Below are 15,287 nucleotides of genomic sequence, written 5' to 3'. Positions count from 1 at the left end.
GCCATTATTTACCTCTAGATGTCCGACGAGCCCAAGCAGATAGGTTTCTGCGAATTGAGCAGGGCAATATGAGTGTTCAGGAGTATTGTGTGTATTTTGATTCTATGGCTAGATATTCCCCGACCATGGTGGCTGAGATGGAGGACAGAGTTCATCGTTTTGAGGCTGGTCTAGGGCCACATTTGATAGATGCTTGTACGACTGCTGCATTACAGCCAGGCATGGATATCTCCCGTATACAGGCATATGCACAAAATCTGTAAGATCGTAAGCGTCATAGGAGGACGGAGCGTGACCGTGACGGGGGCCATAGAAATAGGGCCATATCTTTAGATATCGGGGGTGAGTCCAGGGGAGGACAGGGACAGAAGTACTCCTGATATCCATTCCATTCGGTAGGGAGTGCACCTCCGCGGTTTTCAGGTCCGAGGTTTGATCGGTCTTCTTATTCTTGAGCGGGCTAGAGTTTTAGAGCATCAGGCTCTCAGCACAGACTCGAGTCCGGCCAGATGAGGCCCCCCTTGCCACGGTGTGTCCAGTGTGGCAAGTTACACACAGGTCAGTGTCGGCTGGGATCAGATGTTTGTTATGCTTGTGGCCAGCCAGATCATAGGATGCGGTAATGTCCGATGAGAGAGAGTGGGTATATGGTTCAGCCTACAGGGTCTGTGGCTAGTTCTTCTTCTGCAGTGTGCCCTTCAAGGCAAGTTTTTTAGACACCAGCAGGGCGAGGTAGAGGGAGGAGTGGAGCATCCAGCTTCAGCGATCCATGGCACCGCATATATGCACTAGCCGGTAGGCAGGATCATGAGTCATCTCCTGATGTCGTCACAGGTATATTATCAGTCTTCTCCTATGATGTGTATGCACTGATTGACCTAGGTTTTACCTTTTCATTTGTTACTCCATTTGTTGCTGGCAAGTTTGGGAGAGCCTGAATTGATTAAACTATTTGAGGTGTCTATGCCAGTTGGTGATCCAGTCATAGCTAAGCGAGTATACCGGGGCTATGTAGTGATAGTGTGCAATCGCCATCCTTAACAGATTTGATTGAATTAGACATGATTGATTATGATGTTATTATGGGTATGGATTGGTTGACTTCCTGTTATGCGAATGTTGATTGCAGAGCAAACATAGTTCGATTTCAGTTCCCAAGCGAGCCAATCCTAGAGTGGAAGGGCAATGCTGCTTCGCTGAGGGGTAGGTTTATTTCCTACCTTAAAGCAAGGAAGATGATCAGAAAAGGGTACATCTATCACCTAGTTCGGATTCAGGATGTGCAAGCAGAGTCACCGACCCTTCAGTCTGTTCCTGTGGTTAATGAGTTCCTAGAAGTGTTTCTAGATGAGCTTCCAGGCATTCCTCCAGATAGAGAGATTGATTTTACTATTGATCTATTGGCAGATACTCAGCCAATATCTATTCCTCCTTATAGAATGGCACCTGCGTAGTTGAAAGAATTGAAGGAGCAATTGCGGGATTTACTCAAGAAAGGCTTCATTAGGCCTAGCACATCGCCGTGGGGAGCACCGGTATTGTTTGTAAGGAAGAAGGATGGCTCCTTGAGAATGTGTATTGATTATAGGCAATTGAATAAAGTGACGGTAAAGAATAAGTATCCACTCCCAAGGGCTGATGATTTATTTAACCAGTTGCAAGGTGCCAAATATTTGTTGAAGATAGACCTGAGATCGGGGTACCACCAGGTTAGGGTGAAGGAAGAAGATATTCTGAAGACGGCATTCTGGACTAGTATGGGCACTATGAGTTCCGTGTCATGTAATTCGGATTAACTAATGCTCCAGCTGTGTTCATGGACTTGATGAATCACGTATTCAGGACTTTCCTAGATCTGTTCATGATTGTGTTTATAGATGATATTTTAGTCTATTCGCCATCAAAGGCTGATCAAGCAGAACATCTACGAGCAGTGCTTGGAATTCTTCGAGGTAGAGAGTGGTATGCCAAGTTCTCCAAGTGTGAGCTCTGGTTGAACTCTCTGGCTTTTCTGGGTCATATTATTTCAGATGAAGGCCTTAGAGTAGACTCTCAAAAGATTGAGGCTGTAAAGAATTGGCCAAAGCCAATGACACCGACGGAGATACATAGTTTCTTGGGCTTGGCAGGTTATTATAGAAGGTTTGTGGAAGGATTTTCTTCTCCTTAAGCCCCGTTGACTAAGCTAACTCAGAAATCCGCTAAGTTTCAGTGGACGGATGCTTGTGAGCAGAGTTTTAAGATATTGAAGGACAAATTTACTTCAACACCTATTTTGACTCTTACAGAGGGAACAGACGGCTATGTGGTATATTGTGATGCTTCAGGTATTGGTTTGAGTTGTGTGCTAATGCAGCACGGTAAAGGTTGTCGCTTATACTTCTAGACAGCTGAAGCAGCACGAGAACAATTACCCAACTTATGATCTTGAGTTAGTCGCAGTGATTCATGCCTTGAAAATGTGGAGGCACTATTTATATGGTGTTCATGTTTATATTTATACTGATCATAAGAGTCTCCAGTACATCTGTAAGCAGAAGGACTTGAACTTACGTCAAAGGCGATGGCTAGAGTTTCTAAAGGCTTGTGATGTTGATATTCTGTATCACCCTGGAAAAGCTAATGTGGTAGCCGACTGTCACGACCCGGCTAGGCTCATGACGGGTACTCAGGGCTAACCACCGAGCACCACTCGTCCTATTACTCATTCTGCGTACAGTCGTATTTCTTATGCTCATAATCGTGGGAAAACTATTTTCATTTGAAACATATTTACCATTATATACATAAGCCCTTTTGCTATCAAAATTATACATATACACACGTGGGAAATCGTGAGACCATGCTACCAACACATACGTATCTACGAGCCTCTACTAGAGTACTAGACATATGGACGGGACAGGACCCCGTCGTGCCCAAAACATATATGTACACAAAATAGTAAACCAATGGCACCTCCGGACTAATGGAGTGCTCTCGAAAATCTGCTTATCGGCTTCTATAAATCTGGGTCGCCTCCCTGTCTACCTGTGGGCATGAACACAGTATCCAAAGAAAACGGACGTCAGTACGAATATTGTACTGAGTATGTAAGGCATGAATGAAATGAACATGATAGAGAAATCATAAGTCATAAGATGAAGATACAACCTGCGTCACTTTTAAGGGTGGATACCTTTCATGCCTATATCATATATAATCATAGTACATGGATCATCATAGTGCATACATCATCGTATCATACATATATATATATATCGTAGTACCGTATCTGCTCATACACATAGAGCATTATCCGTATTCGGCCACGTAATGGCTCGACAATATCCGTATTCGGTCACGTAGTGGCTCGACAACATCACATACATGTCTTCCGTACCCAGCCATAACAAGGATCGGTATATCTCATCATCATCATTGTCGTCACATACATCTCCTAAGCTTATCATAACTTTCCATAAAGCATGTATTTGAATTTAAAGACAACCTATGAAAATCATATCATATTCATAGCATGAACTTCGTAAAAATATCGCATGATAGACTTTATAATCTCTAAACTTAGGCTCATCATTACCATCATCGTATCTATGGCATATCTCTTACCTTTACCCCGTATGAAATCCCCTATGAACATAGACTCGTAACTTTTTGGAATGTTGGTCATAGGACATGCATTAGAGCTTATAGACAATCTATAACAATGTCGGTGTGACATAAGGTCGAGAACCCCTGATTACATAATGGATTAATCATATTCATCATATCTCACCTTGAAGGAACTAACATTTTAAGGTGAGTGTACACCCTGAACAACATCAAGGGATCGTAAGTAGGATCTTTAACTTCATAGACATCATATCTTTCTTTAGCATCTCTAGGCTTAAACTTACCATCATTATTATCATATTCATGATATATTTCTCATATTTATCTCATAAGAAGCTCTTTATAATCGTACGCTCATAATTTCCGATATGTAGGAAAATCATGGAAAGATAGGAGGATCCATACCAAAAGAATCATGCCTTAGAAAGAAGGGACTAGTCTTACATACCTCTTTCGTTTAACAATTTCCATCGCTTGATTGTTCTCCTTTAATTCTCACGTTCCTACCTTCAAGAGAATTCACATTCATATTAGCTAATCGATTATATGAACGTGCTTACTAAAGTTAGAGAAAATTGGGCAGCATTTCCTTTGCTTATACAACCTTCCCCATATTGTATATCAACTCCCAAACATTTATAATAACATTCAAAATATCATAACCAACAATCTTCATTCATCTACATTACCCTCGTTTCACAATTCCGCTTCAATTCATCCATATTCATGGTCATAGTATACTAGTACGTTTTCTCACATATAATGCTTATCCCACGTCCTTAATATCATTTACAGCATAATCATATTCACAACACATTAAGAATCATGACTGAATTCAAGCTATTACTCAATATGACATTATTCCCACATTCATGACCCATTTTTCTATATCCTTCTACAATCCAAGTGTTTCAACTTTAAAATACCTTAAACAACATGAATTGATCATAAAAATTACCTTTGATATTATGAGAATGAGCTTTAGGTGGAAACACTTCACTTGAACAAAACCCTAGTTCCACTTCCAAAGAGATTTCTTGTCTCAGATGAACCCTATTGAGTTTCTTGCACTTGATTCTCTTGGATTTATGATATGAACCTTTGATTTTTCTTGAATTTGTGTTAATGAAATATTTAGAACTCTCTAGAAGTATTGAGAGAGATGAAGAAGTGGAAAGAATGAAAACATAAAAATGGGAACACGTATTTATACTTGCAACTTAATCAATCCGTCGGGCATTATACGGACCACTTATACGTTCCGTATAAGTGTCCGTGGTTGACCATCAGGAAAAATACCACTTCTGTTGGGTGTTATACGGACCCTTATACGGTCCGTATAAAATTCCACGGTTCGTGTAAGGTGGCCGTGTAATTCACTGCTTTTCCGAAGTTGTCCTCATCGCTTCGTTTGATCTCCAATCCTTATACAACCTTCTTAACACTTGTTTAATACTTCATTAACAATCTAAGGGTCATTATAACTCTTATCCAAAACATCGTATACGTCGTCCCTTCGTCAGTCTATTCACTGTGCATGAACGGAAAAAATTTCCGAGGTGTAACACCGATGCTCTTAGTCGTAAATCCATGGGCAGCCTGGCATATGTGCAGCCAGAGAAAAAGGAGATAGTCCGCAAATTTCGTCAATTAGCTAGCCTTAAGGTCCGATTGATAGACTCAGGCAATGCAGGAGTCACAGTTCAGAACGCAGTAGTGTCGTCTTTGGCAGCAAAGATAAAGGATCATTAGTATGAAGATCCTGTTCTAGCCCATTACTGAGATACAACACCTCAAAAAGAAAATACACCCTTTGTGATTATAGGAGATGGAGTACTCCAATATAGAGGTAGATTGTGCGTCCCTAATGTTGCAGGGCTTCGTCAGCAGTTATGGGGGAAGCTCATTATTCTCACTACTCTATTCATCCAGGCACAAAAAAGATATACCATGATCTCAAGGATGTTTATTGGTGGGATGGTATGAAAAGAGCTATAACAGAATTTGTTGCTCAATGTACAAATTGTCAGCAAGTAAAGATAAAGCACCAGAAGCTCGGAGGTTTGTTGCAAGCTATGGAGATCCCGACATGGAAATGGGAGGTAATTAATATGAACTTTATTGCAGGTTTGCCCTGTACTCAGTGGAAATATGATTCGATATGGGTCATAGTTGATAGGCTTACAAAGTCAGCCCATTTCCTGTCTGTTAGAACTAGTTGGGATGACCATTTGCCTCTTATTGAGTTTTCCTGTAATAACAGTTATCATTCTAGTATCCAGATGGATCCTTATGAAGCTTTATACGGGCAGAAATATAGGTCACCTATAGGATGGTTTGATGTCGGAGAAAATCAGCTAGTCGGCCCATATTTGATACCGTAAGTAGTTGACAAGGTGAAAGCCATTCAGGAAAGATTGCTAGCAACTCAGAATCGACAGAAATCCTACGCGGATAATCGACAATGCAAGTTAGAGTTTAAGGTAGGCGATTGGGATTTCCCGAAAGTTTCACCTATGAAAAGAGTGATGAGGTTTGGTAGGAGGGGTAAGTTGAGCCCTTGATATATTGGACCATATAAGATCATTCGTACTGTGGGTAAGGTGGCATATGAGCAAGAATTACCTTATGAGTTGGGGTCTGCATATCCGGTATTTCATGTGTCTATGCTTCATAAATGTGTTGGAGATCTTTCGAGAGTTGTACAAGTGGATGATATCCAGATGATATCCAAGTGGATGATACCCGGGTATTATTTCATTTTTAGTTATTGTGATTGGTCGTATGAGGCCATTGTATTGTATGTTGTAGTATATGGCCCTGTGTGACAGTATTGTAGGTTGTTGTGTGCAGATTGGATTATATACTTACAGGGGAAACTGTACCGAAATTTCTATAGCTCATGATTTGTTTGAACATTCGAGGACGAATGTTCTAAAGGGGGGAGAATGTTATGCCTGTCGTTTTTGTCATATGAGAACTTATGGTTTCCTAGTCGGGTATACCGTTGGGATAGAGACCTATGCTTGAGTTTTGGAGACAAAAAGTGTCTTACCCCGTGTACAAGGTACCAGCAGGTATTCTTGGTAAGTTACAGGATTAGAAGTTGAACGAACCGAATCGACGCAACCTGAGCTGATTCAGGAAAATCTACAGACACCACTCATCGTCGATGGGCTGTTTACATGTCGACGGACCGTCGTTGTGTGCCATCGTTATGTTTTCGCAGCCTTGAATCTGTAGGCGCAGGTCGACGGACTGTTGACACGTTGACGGGTCGTCGACCCGCTCGTCGAACCGCACCGCTGGAACTTTTTGGTTCCAAGTATAAATATATGATCCCACGACTTTATTTCTCATTTTCTATCTTCCAAGTCAGAGAAAACCCTAGTATACTTACTCCCAACATTTTCTATCATCATAGTAGATATTTGGAAAGATCTGAATCCCGTAAGACCCGAGCTTGTAAAGAAGAAGGTTGCTACTAGGGTTTCATAAAAGTTGTGAGGCTTGGGAAGTTGAAGTAGAAGCTAATCCTTGGAACCTTAGACCCTTCAAGGTATGTAAATGATTTCTACCTTTGTACTTAAGTTAATTACTAAGAGTGTTAGTTGTTTTAACTAAAGAGAAGGTAGCTATGAAAGTGGTAAGTTGTTGAAGGGTAAAATAGTGATTATGGGGTTGTTTTAAGAAGATGATTGCGAATGGATTTAAATGTATTTTGATATGTAAGTTTTTTCATGGTTGTTGTGGATATTGAGGTTGAAGTTGTATTGAATGGGAAGTTGAAGGGTTGTTGAGCTTACAAGGGAAGTGTGGTCTACAATGCGTTAAGCTCTTTTTATTTTTAAAAATGGTTAGTAAATGAGGTAAATAGTCGAATTGAGGCCAACATTATCTTGGTTGTAGACTTACAAGTTCGAGGAGTAGAAGTTGGACGATTGGGTATACTTCAAGGTATGTTAAAGTTATCCTTCCTTTCATTTGGCATGATCTTATGCTATGAATCTACAAGTGAGTAAACGAACTTCCATATTACTCTCCTCTTTGAAGCACTAGGAGTACTTCAATCTTTGATGTTTCTATACCCCGTATGATTGTTCCTTCTGTTCATGGGTCTTGAGATTTCTTATGATGATGATGTTAGTTCAAAGGTTGTCCATCGGAGGTAATAAGGCTTTATGTCACTCCGAGCGTTCTATGTACACATTTCAAGTATGCATTGCATTCATATACATAAGCATATTGACCCATGACCAGAAGATGTTATATAAGTGTGTATTATATGTTTATGGGGTATGGGGGAAAGGGATAGGCATTATATATGCATTACCACCTGATCAGCTGGTGCACCATGATAATGATATATGGATCGGGCCGCACGTTCCTTGGCATTATTATATGATATATGCATCGGGTCGTACGTTCCTCGGCACTATTATATGAGATATGGATCTGGTTGAACGTTCCTTAGAACTATGACCTATATACATATACATGAGCATGATTATCATTGAAAGCATGCATATTATGCGCCCACAGAGGCATTGTCAATTATATAGATTTATGCAGATACATACAGATTCTAGTTTATATAGTTACATGCGGATAGTCTTTTCAGCATAGGAGTTCAGATTTTATTTATGATTCTTATATATACATGTTGTTCTTATGCCTTACATACTCAGTACATTATCCGTACCGACTCCCCATTGCTTGGGGGGCTGCATTCATGCCCGTAGGTTCAGGTAGACTGACTGGTGGTCCAGCTCAGTAGGACCTCTATATCCAGCAGTGGTTAGTGGGCTCGATTTGATCCGGAGCTACAGTCAGTTTTGGTATGCCACCCTTTTGAGATTTATATGCATATGGGTATGACGGGACCCTGTCCCATTCTTTCTACTCCAGACGAAGCTTCTGTTATTGTTGATCAAGTCTTTTGGTCATGTTTAGTTACTTTCATGGGGTATGATACGTAGGTAGCTTGATGGTACTGGAAAAGGTAGAGTTTTATATTATCTTGGGTATGACCGTGTAGTCACCGTATCTTGCGATCTTGGACTGTCACTTCAAGATAGTCACATTAGCCATGCTTGGGATTCCTAAATTAGAGTGGAGAGGTACTTCGAGTCCCGCTCCGAAAAAAGATCGTTTCCTATGTCCGTGCGAAGAAGTTAGTGGCCAAGGGGTGTTTGGGTTATTTAACCCATGTTCGCGATACTAGTGTTGATTCTCCGCCCCTTGAGTACATGCCTGTTGTGAGTGAGTTTGCCAAGGTATTCCCTTCTAACTTGCCGGGTATGCCACCTGACCACGACATTGATTTTTGTATTAACCTAGATCTCGGCACGCATCCTATTTCCATTCCTCCTTAAAGTTGAGGGAACTAACAAAGCAGTTGCAAGATCTATTGAGTAAGTGATTCATTAAATTGAGTGTTTCTCCTTAGGGTGCTCCTGTGTTATTTGTGAAGAAGAAGAACGGCATTATGAGGACGTGCATTGATTATTGTCAGTTGAACAAGGTCACCATTCGTAACAAGTATCCCATTCCTTATATTAATTTAAAGACAACCTATGAAAATCATATCATATTCGTAGCATGAACTTCATAAAAATATCGCATGATAGACTTTATAATCTCTAAACTTAGGCTCATCATTACCATCATCGTATCTATGGCATATGTCTTACCTTTACCCCGTATGGAATCCCCATATAAGCATAGACTCGTAACTTTTCGGAATATTGGTCATAGGACATGCATTAGAGCTTATAGACAATCTATAACAATGTCGGTGTGACATAAGGTCGAGAACCCCCGATTACATAATGGATTAATCATATTCATCATATCTCACCTTGAAGGAACTAACATTTTAAGGTGAGTGTACACCCTGAACAACATCAAGGGATCGTAAGTAGGATCTTTAACTTCATAGACATCATATCTTTCTTTAGAATCTCTAGGCTTAAACTTACCATCATTATTATCATATTCATGATATGTTTCTCATATTTATCTCATAAGAAGCTCTTTATAATCGTAGGCTCATAATTTCCGATATGTAGGAAAATCATGGAAAGATAGGAGGATCCATACCAAAAGAATCATGCCTTAGAAAGAAGGGACTAGTCTTACATACCTCTTTAGTTTAACAATTTCCATCGCTTGATTGTTCTCCTTTAATTCTCACGTTCCTACCTTCAAGAGAATTCACATTCATATTAGCTAATCGATTATATGAACGTGCTTACTAAAGTTAGAGAAAATTGGGCAGCATTTCCTTTGCTTATACAACCTTCCCCATATTGTATATCAACTCCCAAACATTTATAATAACATTCACAATATCATAACCAACAAACTTCATTCATCTACATTACCCTCGTTTCACAATTCCGCTTCAATTCATCCATATTCATGGTCATAGTATACTAGTACGTTTTCTCACATATAATGCTTATCCCACGTCCTTAATATCATTTATAGCATAATCATATTCACAACACATTAAGAATCATGACTGAATTCAAGCTATTACTCAATATGACATTATTCCCACATTTATGACCCATTTTTCTATATCCTTCTACAATCCAAGTGTTTCAATTTTAAAATACCTTAAACAACATGAATTGATCATAAAAATTACCTTTGATATTATGAGAATGAGCTTTAGGTGGAAACACTTCACTTGAACAAAACCCTAGTTCCACTTTCAAAGAGATTTCTTGTCTTAGATGAACCCTAGTGAGTTTCTTGCACTTGATTCTCTTGGATTTATGATATGAACCCTAGTGAGTTTCTTGCACTTGATTCTCTTGGATTTATGATATGAACCTTTGATTTTTCTTGAATTTGTGTTAATGAAATATTTACAACTCTCTAGAAGTATTGAGAGAGATGAAGAAGTGGAAAGAATGAAAACATAAAAATGGGAACACGTATTTATACTTGCAACTTAATCAATCCGTCGGGCATTATACAGACCACTTATACGTTCCGTATAGGTGTCCGTGGTTGACCATCAGGGAAAATACCACTTCTGTTGGGTGTTATACGGACCCTTATACGGTCCGTATAAAATTCCACGGTTCGTGTAAGGTGGCCGTGTAATTCACTGCTTTTCCGAAGTTGTCCACATCGCTTCATTAACAATCTAAGGGTCAATATAACTCTTATCCAAAACATCGTATACGTCGTCCCTTCGTCAGTCTATTCACTGTGCATGAACGGAAAAATTTTCCGAGGTGTACCACCGATGCTCTTAGTCGTAAATCCATGGGCAGCCTGGCATATGTGCAGCCAGAGAAAAAGAAGATAGTCCGCAAATTTCGTCAATTAGCTAGCCTTAAGGTCCGATTGATAGACTCAGGCAATGCAGGAGTCACAGTTCAGAACGCAGTAGTGTCGTCTTTGGCAGCAGAGATAAAGGATCATTAGTATGAAGATCCTGTTCTAGCCCATTACTGAGATACAGCACCTCAAAAAGAAAAGACACCCTTTGTGATTATAGGAGATGGAGTACTCCGATATAGAGGTATATTGTGCGTCCCTAATGTTTCAGGGCTTCGTCAGCAGTTATGGGGGAAGCTCATTATTCTCACTACTCTATTCATCCAGGCACAAAAAAGATATACCATGATCTCAAGGATGTTTATTGGTGGGATGGTATGAAAAGAGCTATAGCAGAATTTGTTGCTCAATGTACAAATTGTCAGCAAGTAAAGATAAAGCTCCAGAAGCTCGGAGGTTTGTTGCAAGCTCTGGAGATCCCGACATGGAAATGGGAGGTAATTAATATGAACTTTATTGCAGGTTTGCCCTGTACTCAGTGGAAGTATGATTCGATATGGGTCATAGTTGATAGGCTTACAAAGTCAGTCCATTTCCTGTCTGTCAGAACTACTTATGCAACCGAAGATTATGCGAAGCTTTATCTCAAAAAGATTGTACGACTTCACAGTGTTCCTACAACCATTATTTCAGATAGAGGAGCACAGTTCAGAATGGATTGGGGACTCAGGTGAGTCTTAGTACTACATTTCACTCGTAGACAGATGGACAGGCGGAGCGTACTATACAGACCCTTGAAAATTTTCTTAGAGCTTGTATAGTTGATTGTCAAGGTAGTTGGGATGACCATTTGCCTCTTATTGAGTTTTCCTATAATAACAGTTATCATTCTAGTATCCAGATGGATCCTTATGAAGCTTTATACGGGCAGAAATATAGGTCACCTATAGGATGGTTTGATGTCGGAGAAAATCAGCTAGTCGGCCCATATTTGATACCGTAAGTAGTTGACAAGGTGAAAGCCATTCAGGAAAGATTGCTAGCAACTCAGAATCGACAGAAATCCTACGCGGATAATCGACAATGCAAGTTAGAGTTTAAGGTAGGCGATTGGGATTTCCCGAAAGTTTCACCTATGAAAAGAGTGATGAGGTTTGGTAGGAGGGGTAAGTTGAGCCCTTGATATATTGGACCATATAAGATCATTCGTACTGTGGGTAAGGTGGCATATGAGCAAGAATTACCTTATGAGTTGGGGTCTGCATATCCGGTATTTCATGTGTCTATGCTTCATAAATGTGTTGGAGATCTTTCGAGAGTTGTACAAGTGGATGATATCCAGGTGATATCCAAGTGGATGATACCCGGGTATTATTTCATTTTTAGTTATGGTGATTGGTCGTATGAGGCCATTGTATTGTATGTTGTAGTATATGGCCCTGTGTGACAGTATTTTAGGTTGTTGTGTGCAGATTGGATTATATACTTACAGGGGAAACTGTACCGAAATTTCTATAGCTTATGATTTGTTTGAACATTCGAGGACGAATGTTCTAAAGGGGGGAGAATGTTATGCCTGTCGTTTTTGTCATAGGAGAACTTATGGATATGACGGGTATGACGGGACCCTGTCCCATTCTTTCTACTCCAGACGAAGCTTCTGTTATTATTGATCAAGTCTTTTGGTCATGTTTAGTTACTTTCATGGGGTATGATACGTAGGTAGCTTGATGGTACTGGAAAAGGTAGAGTTTTATATTATCTTGGGTATGACCGTGTAGTCACCGTATCTTGCGATCTTGGACTATCACTTCAAGATAGTCACATTAGCCATGCTTGGGATTCCTAAATTAGAGTGGAGAGGTACTCCGAGTCCCGCTCCGAAAAAAGATCGTTTCCTATGTCCGTGCGAAGAAGTTAGTAGCCAATGGGTGTTTGGGTTATTTAACCCATGTTCGCGATACTAGTGTTGATTCTCCGCCCCTTGAGTACATGCCTGTTGTGAGTGAGTTTGCCAAGGTCTTCCCTTCTAACTTGCCGGGTATGCCACCTGACCACGACATTGATTTTTGTATTAACCTAGATCTCGGCACGCATTCTATTTCCATTCCTCCTTAAAGTTGAGGGAGCTAACAGAGCAGTTGCAAGATCTGTTGAGTAAGTGATTCATTAGATTGAGTGTTTCTCCTTAGGGTGCTCCTGTGTTATTTGTGAAGAAGAAGAACGGCATTATGAGGACGTGAATTGATTATTGTCAGTTGAACAAGGTCACCATTCGTAACAAGTATCCCATTCCTTATATTAATGACTTGCTCGACTAGCTTCAGGGTGCTTCGATATTTTTAAAGATTAATTTGAGTTCAGGCTACCGTCAGCTGAATATTCAGTCCATGGATATTTCGAAGACGGCCTTCTGGACTCATTTTGGCTACTACGAGTTCTTTGTGATGACTTTTGGGCTTACAAATGCCCCTGCTATGTTTATGAATTTGATAAATGGCATTTTCAAGCCAGATCTTTATTTCTTTGTGATTGTATTCATTGATGAGATCTTGGTTTATTCCAAGAGTAGAGAGGAGCATGAGCGCCATTTGAAGATTTTTCTTGGGTTGTTGAGGGAGAAGAGGCTTTACGCCAAGTTTTCGAAGTGCGAGTTCTGTCTTGAGTTCGTGGCATTCTAGGGCCACGTTGTGTCTAAGGATGAGATTATGGTTGATCCCAAGAATATTGAGGCCATTAGAGATTGGGCAAGGCCCACTCTTGTGACCGAGATCCATAGTTTCATGGGATTAGCTAGCTATTATCGTCGATTGGTGAAGGGTTTTGATTTTATTGCTTCTTCGTTGACCAGATTGACTTAGACGGATATTCCCTTCCAGCAGTCCGATGATTATGAGGAAAGCTTTCAAAAGCTCAAGACCCTTTTGACTTCAGTCCAGATTCTAGCATTACCTGAGGAGGGTAAGGATTTCTCAGTCTATTATGATGCATCCCATGTGGGTTTGGGTGCAGTCTTGAGGCAACAGGGTAGTGTTATAGCCTCCGCTTCCCGTCAGTTAAATATCCATGGGAGAAACTACCTTACCCATGATTTGGAGTTGCTAGTTGTGGTCTTCGCTTTGAAGATCTAGAGGCATTACTTGTATGGCGTCCATTGTGAGGTTTTCACCGACCACTATAGCCTTCATCACATGTTTACCTAGAAAGATCTTAATTCCAAGCAGCGCCGATGGATGGAGCTCCTGAAGGATTATGACATCTCTATTGTTTATCCTCCAAGGAAAGCCAATATTGTTGTTGATGCCTTAAGTCGCATGGCCACAAGTGCAGGGAGTTTAGCCCGTTTGGTTGTATTTTTAGCATCCGTTGGCCATGGAGGTTCAGACTCTGGCCAACAGTTTTGTTCGTCTTGATATTTCAGTTCCAGGCAGAGTCTTAGCTTGTGTTGAGGCCAGATCATCCCTATTAGAGCAAATTCGGACTCATCAGTTTGAGGATGCTCAGTTGTGTAAGATTCAAGATACGGTTCTGCGGGGTGAGGCCAAGGAGGCCATTCTTGATAGCGAGGGGATTCTGAGGATCAAGGGACGCATGTGTGTTCCTCGTGTTGGTGATTTGATTCATTTGATATTGACTGAGGCCCATAGTTTGAGGTACTCTATTTATTCGGGTACCACGAAGATGTATCGGGATTTGAGGCAACACTACTAGTGGGGGAGGATGAACATAGATATTACAAAATTTATGTCTAAGTGTGGGAATTGTCAGGAAGTGAAGTTTGAGCACAAGACCCTTGGTGGTCAAGAGAATGCCCATTCTAGAATGGAAGTGGGAGAGGATTGACATGGATTTTGTTGTGGGTCTTCCAAAGACCCTGGGCAAGTTTGATTCTGTGTCAGTTATTATTAACCGGTTGACTAAGTCCGCTCATTTCATTCCAGTTCAGGTCACTTATATTGTGGAGAGGTTAGCCAGAATCTATGTTGGTGATATTGTGCGATTCCACGGGGTCCCTATTTTCATTATTGGATGCCCTATTTCCATTGTTTCGTATCGAAGTCCCCAGTTTACTTCCAATTTCTGGAAGGCTTTTCAAACAGAGTTGGGTACTCAGTTTGACCTGAGTACAACCTTTCATCCCCAGACCGATGGTCAGTTCGAGAGGACTATTCAGGTGCTCAAGGATATGTTGAGAGCATGTGCCGTTAATTTTGGTGGTCATCGGGACCAGTTCTTTCCCCAAGAGGAGTTTGTGTACAACAATAGCTACCATTCGAGGCTTTGTATGGTAGGAGGTGCCATTCTGCTATTGGGTGGTTTGATATATTTGAGGTTCACCCGTGGGGCACACATTTGTTGAGAGAGTCCGTGGACAG

Source organism: Lycium barbarum, chromosome 9 (assembly GCF_019175385.1).
Source record: "Lycium barbarum isolate Lr01 chromosome 9, ASM1917538v2, whole genome shotgun sequence".
NCBI classification, from domain to species: domain Eukaryota; kingdom Viridiplantae; phylum Streptophyta; class Magnoliopsida; order Solanales; family Solanaceae; genus Lycium; species Lycium barbarum.
This window is presented reverse-complemented; position numbering follows the sequence as displayed.